The sequence below is a fragment of the Rhinopithecus bieti genome, unplaced genomic scaffold, assembly GCF_001698545.2.
Source record: "Rhinopithecus bieti isolate Rb0 unplaced genomic scaffold, ASM169854v2 scaffold_18153, whole genome shotgun sequence".
In the NCBI taxonomy this organism is placed as follows: domain Eukaryota; kingdom Metazoa; phylum Chordata; class Mammalia; order Primates; family Cercopithecidae; genus Rhinopithecus; species Rhinopithecus bieti.
In genome coordinates this window covers 1361039-1370689 of record NW_016809139.1, presented here as the reverse complement: position 1 = coordinate 1370689, position 9651 = coordinate 1361039, and positions in this window count along the sequence as shown.

Here is a 9651-nt window from a genome sequence, read left to right as displayed (position 1 = left end):
ACCCCACGTGCTGGCCTCCCTGCACCGGTGCCAGCACCCCACAACACCAGTCACCCACCCCACGCAGCTGGCCTCCCCATACCAGTGCCAGCACCCCACCACACCAGTCACCCACCCCACGTGCTGGCCTCCCTGCACCGGTGCCAGCACCCCACAACACCAGTCACCCACCCCACGCAGCTGGCCTCCCCATACCAGTGCCAGCACCCCACCACACCAGTCACCCACCCCACGTGCTGGCCTCCCTGCACCGGTGCCAGCACCCCACAACACCAGTCACCCACCCCACGCGGCTGGCCTCCCCGTACCGGTGCCAGCACCCCACCACAACAGTCACCCACCCCACGTGCTGGCCTCCCTGCACCAGTGCCAGCACCCCACAACACCAGTCACCCACCCCATGCGGCTGGCCTCCCCGCACCAGTGCCAGGACCCCACAACGCCAGTCACCCACCCTACGCGGCTGGCCTCCCCGTACTGGTGCCAGCACCCTGCACCCCATGCAGTTGGCCTCCCCGTACCGGTGCCAGCACCCTGCAACGCCAGTCACCCAGAGTCCACCTGCCCCGGGAATGAAACCGTCCTCAGGCTGGGCGCTGTGTCCTCAGCGGTGGTGTCTAGGGATGGGGCACACAGCCCAGTCTCTGCCCAGGGGTTGGAAGCCCTTGGACAAGTCCCGGCTACTCCCTGCCCCGGCAGGCTGAGCAGATGCCCGTGTGCTGAGCCAACCAACCAACAAACGTCCCTGCTGTGTGTGCTGTGTGTGCCGTGTGAGTGCCGGGGCGGATGGCCTGCTTGCTATGGATGTGGGGCTCCCTGCAACCCCATGAGGCCTCGCAGCAGCCTGGCTGTGTCCCTGCACCTCTGTGTGTTGGCAGAGGTCAGCAACACCTGACCCCTCCATGCTAGCCCCCTGCCTCTCCATTCCCACTTCCTCCTGTGAATGTGCTGTGCCCTAAAGTCATGCTTCCTCCACAGGCTGCACTCCATCTGCCCAGGTGATGGGAGTCACCCAGACACTGTTGCTTATACAGCCGCACACACACCACTAACTGGTTTCTTGTTCCAATAACACTGGTATTTTTTAAAAGCAAATTTAATTCCTTGATCCACTGTGGTTGGGTGGAGTTTTGTAAAAGGTAGAATTCAATGCCAGGTGTGTGTTAGATAACCGAGCCAAGCTCACAAGGCACAGGTCAGTGAGTGACAATTGTCAGAGGCAGGCAGAGACCGTAATGGTCTCGGCTCTTACACAGAACATTCCCCAAGGGAGCAAAGCCTGGCAGGAGGCCTCCCTTGGAATCCACCGGAAACTTCAGATGCCAGTTACAGGGGAGCATCAAAACCGAGAACGCCGCATTTATGCCCAGGCCCTCGCCCGCAGCGACCTAACCCCTTCCAGAGGCTCTGCTGGCTGGGGCTTGCACCTCTTCCCTGCGGCCGCTGGAGCTCCCGTGCCTGCTCCTGCACCCCACAGGGTGAACCTTCAAAGGCCCAGTGCCGGGCTCCCTGTGCTGCTGAGAACAAAACCGGCCCTTGGTGGATGAATCCTCTCCACCGGCTCCGGGGTCACAGCGTGGCTAAAACATCAGGCCGGGCTCTGCAGAACGGTGTCTCAGGGGCACAGCCTCTTCCTACCCATGGGGCCTCCCAGGAGGAGCACAGGCTTCTGGGTATGCTCTGTCCCTGGGACCCTCAGCTCACAGGACAGGAGGTGGGACCCCAGGGACTGAGGCAACGGCCGCACGCTCCCCACGTCCCGGGCAACTGCTATGGAAAGAGGTGATTCCCAAAAGGAAATGGGGGAGGGGGCGCCATCCAAATCAGGGAGAATGGGTGCTGTAGCTGAATACACAAGTGTGTCCCCGCAGCATCTCACAGGCTCCACATCCAAAACAGGGCCCCACATCCATTGCTCCAAACCTGTTCCCGGCCCCTCGGTCCTCCCCGTGGCTCCAGCCACCCCCTGCCCAGTGTCCCACTGGCAAGCCATAGTCCTCCCTTTCTCCCTCTGTCCCCTCCCAGCCACTGGCCCATCCTGTGGATTCCACTCCGAATCCATCTTGAGTGCACCTGCTGTCTCCCTCTCCATAGCGCCCCCTGGCGCCCCTGCCCCACTTCAGCCTCCGGCCTCCCAGCCACCTCCTCCCTCAACCTGACTCACCAGCAAGAGGGACCCTTCGAGGACCCAGGTCCCAGCGTGTGGCTCCTCAACCTCCTCCAGCCTCTCCTTGCAGGAGGGATAAGCTCCAAACCCCCAGGCTGCCCAACGGAGGCCAGGGCACGAGACCTCTCCCCAGCAGCTCCGCCCGGGAGGCCTCTGCAGGAGGCCCCGACCCGCTGGCTCCTGGACCCCTAGCCCTCTGCTCAGCCCAGCCTTTGCCTGTGAAGCTCCCAGAGCGACCCTTTACAGCCACTGCCGATGGGAAGCCCCCTCCCACCCGCCCAGGGTTTTTTGGGTTCACGGTGTGCGCCCGGAGCTGCTCCTCACCGCCTGGAGCACTGGACGTTCCCTTCATCCATTTCCACTTGTGTGTCGTCCGTCTCCCCAAATCCACGAGGCCCACAGCTGCCGAGTGTTTTCTCCACTGTTATCCCAGCACCAAGCACAATGCCGGGCACCTGATGGGTAGTAAATAAGTGTAGCGAGACAGAGAAGGAGAGAGGGAGAGATAGAGGAAGGAGGAAGAGAGGGAGGGCGAAACAGAGGAAGGAGGAAGAGAGGGAGGGCGAAACAGAGGAAGGAGGAAGAGAGGGAGGGCGAAACAGAGGAAGGAGGAAGAGAGGGAGGGCGAAACAGAGGAAGGAGGAAGAGAGGGAGGGAAAACAGAGGAAGGAGGAAGAGAGGGAGGGCGAAACAGAGGAAGGAGGAAGAGAGGGAGGGCGAAACAGAGGAAGGAGGAAGAGAGGGAGGGAGAACAGAGGAAGGAGGAAGAGAGGGAGGGAGAACAGAGGAAGGAGGAAGAGAGGGAGGGAGAGAGGAAGAGAGGGAGGGAGAGAGGAAGGAACAGAGGGAGGGATGAAGGGAAGGAGTGGGGAAGGAAACGGGAATTTTAACACTTCTAACATTTAACAATTTGTTGACAACTTATTGCATAAAGATGTGATTTTGGCAACAGGAGCCAGGAAATGCTCAGCGCTTCTTCACCTGCTGAGCCTCTGCCATTGCACATGGCCTTGCTCCCCGGGGCCGACAAGCTGTGTGTGCACGCAAGAGTGCATGTGTGTATGTCCATGAATGCGTGTGAGCGTGTGCATGTGTGCTGTGTGCACGTGTACGTGCATGTGAGTGTATGTGCATGTGTGTGAGTGTAGCTGTCTAACCAGCAAGAGCAATAGCCTCATTCGATTCCAAGGCTGTGTGAGTCACCTCCTGCCACAGATAATTAAAACTGGGGAAAGGCCCATGGCTTTGAATAAGGCAGATAGAATCTAGCCAGATAAAGGAAATGATTGCATCTCCAGGTGGCTGAAGGGGAGGAAGCTGGACTCAGTCCGAGTGTGACTCCAGGTTTTCAAGTGTAAAACATGAGATGTCAGTCGGGTGCCACTGCTAATGAGGCAGCCCACAACTGGTCTCGACGTGCGTCTGTGCCTGTAAAAGATGAAAGCGCGGCACCCTGAGAGAAATCACACATCTTCGCCGTCCATGCTGCTCAGAGCCCCAGCTACCTGTTCTGCACATCTGTGGCTGGGCCGTGTGTTCGTAGTAGAATCCACTGTCAAAGCACCTACCCTCAGGGGCTCCTAGGGGAGGCCCGGTTCGGTCCAGCAGCATGGGAGAGGTAGTGCTGATGAAGAGGACAACACGGGGCTGTTTGCAGGGCACCTGCCACCTGCCAGGCTGTGTCCACAAGCACGGTGGCTGTTCCCACATGACAGAGCTCATGCCGCAGCTTCAGGACGGTCTGATGCCAGAGCCCTGGCTCTCCGCCAGCCCCAGGCCACTGTGCAAGGCCCTCAGTGAAGAGGGGGCCGTGGCTCTGGCTGCAGGATGCATGGGCTCAGGATCAGTTTCAGTCAATCCTTGATTTCTCATCACTGCAGCTTCTCAGAGGAGTCAGTTCACAATGAGCAGAACAGCTTCCTGGAGAATCCTCCACACAGGAGGGAACCATGGAAAAAGTGTCTACATATGGCTCTGATATGAAAAACTAAGCTCTGGACTTAGTGCAGTAGCCCATAAACCAGAGAAGTGAAGTGAAGGGACCCACCTGAGTCTGTGCAGCAGCACCCAGGCCGTCTGTGCCCTCCTCATGCTGAAGACCTTTCCAGAGCTCAAAAAACATTTCTAAAATCTCGTGAATACCATCAAAGAGGTAACAAGCCAGTGAGCACTCCAAGACCCAAGAGAGGACAGAAAGCCAAGAGATGGGCCCAGGGTTTGGAACCACTTTGCTCTGGAGGCATTTGACACCTGCAGGAGGCAGCTAAGCAGCTGAGCTGAGTTGCCCATGACCTGGAGAACAGGAACTGGGGTCTGCCTAACAAAAGTGGGTGCCCCAGGCCGGGCATGGTGGCTCACGCCTGTAATCCCAGCACGGGAGGCCGAGGCGGGCGGATCACGAGGTCATGAGATCGAGATCATCCTGGCTAACATGGTGAAACCCCCGTCTCTACTAAATATACAAAAAATTAGCCAGGCGTGGTGGCGGGTTCCTGTAGTCCCAGCTACTCAGGAGGCTGAGGCCCGAGAATGGTGTGAACCCAAGAAGCGGAGCTTGCAGTGAGCCGAGATTACACCAGTGGACTCCAGCCTGGGTGACAGAGCAAGACTCCGTCTCAAAAAAAAAAAAAAGGTGGGTGCCCTGGGAAGCACCTCTGCCTCATGCCAGGACCCAGAAGGGTTGCACTCTAGGACCAGGGTGAGCAGAATACAAGTCAGCCTTTGTACAGCCTGCAGCCTGGCTTCTACGCATTCAGGCCAGGAAAACATCAAGCCCAGAAATGATGTTAAGGCAATCTCCAAATAGTGATGCCAGCAGGCACCTAGCAGAAGCAATTTTTAAAATCCTATCTGGAAGAAAATAACACTATCCCAGTCCTCAAACTATTTTTTGTGAGTAAGTTTTCAGATAAAACACCCAGAATATAAAGATGACCAAACGTACAAGGATACACAACCATGTGAACAAAAGCCAAAACAGCAGAAAATAGACCCTCAAAGACTCCAGATTGGATACAGATGGAAACAACTGGGCAAGCTTGGAAATTCTGGCAGGAAACTAGAAATTACAAAAAGTGGAATCTGCATGTTTGAAACACTACAAACTGCCACAAACTTAGAGGCTTAAAATAACACAATTTATTCTCATACAGTTCTGGAGGTCGGAAGATCAAAATGAGTCTCCCTGGACTATTCCAACATATTTTTAACTCCAATCCCAGAAGGAAAGGGGAGAGAAAATGGGGAGAAAGGAACATTTGAACAGATACTCGCTGGCAGTTTTCCAAAACTGATAAAATGCATCAATCTGCAGATGTGAGAGACCAAGAGAAATCCAAGCTGGATAGATAAAAGGAAACACACAGCTAGACTCATCATCATGAAACTACAGAAAACTAAAGTCAAAGCATTAAAGCAGCCAAAGAAAACTGCAGATTTCCTTCCGAGGAGGCACAGGAAGCCGCACAGTGGCCGTGGAAGCCGGGAGACAGTGAGGTGGCATTTCCGGTCTCTCCCAACCTACAATCCCCCACCATGCAAACGCCCCTGGATGCAACCTCCATTCTTTGTACGGCAGCTGGGTTGGTAAAACAGAAACTTCAATATCCTGCCACCTGGGGGCACCACTCATTCTCCAAACATTTATGGGGGGACTGTTCTGTGTAATGGGTTAAATGTCCTCTGGGTGACAGAGCAAGGCTCTGTCTCAAAAAAAAAAAAAAAAAAAAAAAAGAATACCATCTTGACCCTCTTTGTAATAATTTCTTTGAGACCACCCCCCAGTAAAAATTCAAATTACTTGTTAATTTGCAAAACGTATTTAAGGGCTGGGCACAATGGCTCACGCCTGTCATCCCAGCACTTTGGGAGGCTGACACAGGAGGACCGCTTCAGCCCAAGAGCTTGACACCAGCCTGGGCAACATAGCAAGACCCCATCTCTACAAAAAACAGAAAAACTGGCCAGGTGTGGTGGTGCATGCCTGTAGTCCCAGCTATTTGGGAGGCTGAGAAGGGAGGACTGCCTGAGCCTGGGAGGTTGAGGCTGAGGTGAGTCATGATTATGCCACCACACTCCAGCCTGGACAAGACAGTGAGACCTTGTCTCACACACACACACATACACACACAATTTCAGAATGAACAGAACTGGAGTGATGGAGAAGAGGGAGGGTACTCCTACTGAAGTTCAGGAATGTGGGAAGGTTCTAGAAGGCCAATGGCTAGAGCACCAAAGCATGCTGGAGGAGCAGGGAGGTCTGGACACCAGGCATGACCCAGAGGGCCCCAGATCTGCTCAGCAGGGCCGCCAGACCCCACATCGAACCCTGTGGACAAACGTTTCTCCTGAGAGTCACCTGCCGCCGTTTGCCACAGTTATTACAGTTACCACGGCACTGAACGAAGGAGGACAAACGCAGAAATGAAAACTTAAAAGAAACTTTTTTTTTTTTTTTAGACAGAGTCTCGCTCTGTCGCCCAGGCTGGAGTGCAGTGGCCAGATCTCAGCTCACTGCAAGCTCCGCCTCCCGGGTTTACGCCATTCTCCTGCCTCAGCCTCCCGAGTAGCTGGGACTACAGGCGCCCGCCACCTCGCCCGGCTAGTTTTTTGTATTTTTTAGTAGAGACGGGGTTTCACCGTGTTAGCCAGGATGGTCTCGATCTCCTGACCTCGTGATCCGCCCGCCTCGGCCTCCCAAAGTGCTGGGATTACAGGCTTAAGCCACCGTGCCCGGCCAAGAAACTTTTAAAGGAGGGTTCCGGGGAAGAAGAAGAGGGTTCCTTGCTTCTAGTGAGCTAGGGCCGCCGCCCTGAGCTTCTACAGCCCTTCGTATGCATTAGGTAGAAAGGGCAGGGAGGAGGGGGTGACAACTGGCCGGCTGCTCAATTAATCACAGGGTCACATTATTGCTCACAGGCTTCAGAGGTGCCTCATCACAACAAACACTGGGCTTGAGGCGTGACTGCCCTCAGCATTCCTTCCGGGCCACAGACGCAGTTTGTCAGTTTGCCAACATTCTGCATTTATGAGAAGTTTGCTGTTTACTCATACAGCCTCCAGTGGTATACTGAGTTGATCACGACCCTCCCTCTTTCGGCCTGCAACACTTGTCTAGCCTTAGCATGCGATGGGGCCTCTGCTTTCCTGCTCCCCTCAACAGCTGTCCAGCCATCTTAAGGACACAGTCAAGAATATGAACAATGACAGCGTCTGCAATGGTTTTCAGGGTAGCAAAGACCTGACTGCCACAGGGAAGACTGATGGGGCCTCTGAGGTGGCTCTGAAGTGGGGGGCCACCCAGAAACCTGAATGCCAACTGGAAGGAATGTATGTAGAAGCTGAGAAAGGCTGTGAGTCTGGACTCAGGAGATGTGCAAGGCTGAATGCCGCCTGTGCCCTGCAGCCGGTCACTATTGTCCATCCGGGCCCCATCTTGGCGCTGGGGACACCCGTAGGCAGGCAGGATGAAAACGTGCCCACCTGCTTCTGACCAGGCTCCCCCCCCCCGCCACCTCTGCCATTCCCAGCATCCTGGTACAGAGCACCGTGCTGAGTATTAAAATAGAACGTGCCCAAAGACAGGGCGCAAGACCAGGGCACCAAGAAGCAATCACCATCAGTGCTGATCCAGACCGTGGATATATTTTAGCTCCAGCTTTTTGCTGACCTTCCTTTTCTGATTTTTCCAAAAGGATCATAAATTGATTTTTCATTGAAAATTAAAAGGATTTTTTCAGTGTTTTGTCTATTTAAGGAGAGGCCACTGCCACGGTCCAGGTGAGAGAGAACAACCTAGAATGCAGGTGGGGTAGTTTTGAGAATTACCAGGACATGAGGCCATGTGTTCAGGCAGGGCCTGACGGGGAAGACACGGGGACCCCGGGGCCTGATGGGGCAGCTGGGGGTGGTGACTGGAGCTCCAGCCGCAATGACTGGGCACTCAGACGGTTTGGGATGGGGATGGTAGAGAGGGTGTGCACTGACATTTTCAAGGAAACCATGAGGAGACTGTGGAGGGAGGTGAGTGCTGGAAAGCAGATGCCCAGGTGGAATCCCAGAGGGCCCAGGTGGAAGAGGCCACTGAGGAGGGGCTCCCAAGGGGGAGACTGCACAGTAGAGAGCTGGGGGGTGCGGATGGCGGGTCACGAGAGGTATGGAGGAGGAGACTGCACAGTAGAGAGCTGGGGGCGGGGGGCGGGGCGGGTCACGAGAGGTGTGCAGGCGGAACCCCAAAGTCCCTGAACGCTGTAAACCAGCACAAGGCTGGGCAAAAAAGAACTCACTAGATTGGCTGGTGACGAGTGTGAGAACCAAACTTGCCTCAAGTCCTAAGGTTTGGGGACCATTTGCTTCTGCAGCATAATAAGCCAGGCCTACTGTGAGTACCAGAAACACGTCCCCATCCGGGACCCCCACAAAACCATACACAGGCCACAGGTTATTGGCCACATGAGTGGCCAGAGCAGCCCCATGTGGTCCACAAACCCCCAGGGCCAGTTCCTGAGGCCCAGATGGTCCTGCAGCCAGGGGGCACCACCTCCCTGGCCTGCGGGGCTCCCCCCGTGCCACCCACTCAGCCCTCAGGGGCTGGTGGAAGAGGCCAGCCAGTGTCCGAGGCAAAGCCCTCAGGCTGCACTCTCTGCCAGTGCGGAGCTCCAGGCACAATGAGTGACACCCTCAGCCACCAAGGCCCACCTGGGGTGTGAGCCGGCACCCACGGGTGACCTCCTCTACCACCTGCAGGTGAATACACCAGCAGCAGCCTGATGTGGGGCCTGCAGGGACCCCAGCTCCCCCTGCAGGGACGCTCACCTGGTAGCCAAGGCGGGCAAATCAGATGATTCAAGTGGCTAATTTATTTATGACAAACAAGCTAAATTTAGGTTAATTACTTTGTAATCACTGTCTGGAGGGTACATGGTAATACCAGAGGCAGTCCACACACATTGAGCGCAGGCAAGTGCACGCTGCCGCNATGAGTGGCCAGAGCAGCCCCATGTGGTCCACAAACCCCCAGGGCCAGTTCCTGAGGCCCAGATGGTCCTGCAGCCAGGGGGCACCACCTCCCTGGCCTGCGGGGGCTCCCCCCGTGCCACCCACTCAGCCCTCAGGGGCTGGTGGAAGAGGCCAGCCAGTGTCCGAGGCAAAGCCCTCAGGCTGCACTCTCTGCCAGTGCGGAGCTCCAGGCACAATGAGTGACACCCTCAGCCACCAAGGCCCACCTGGGGTGTGAGCCGGCACCCACGGGTGACCTCCTCTACCACCTGCAGGTGAATACACCAGCAGCAGCCTGATGTGGGGCCTGCAGGGACCCCAGCTCCCCCTGCAGGGACGCTCACCTGGTAGCCAAGGCGGGCAAATCAGATGATTCAAGTGGCTAATTTATTTATGACAAACAAGCTAAATTTAGGTTAATTACTTTGTAATCACTGTCTGGAGGGTACATGGTAATACCAGAGGCAGTCCACACACATTGAGCGCAG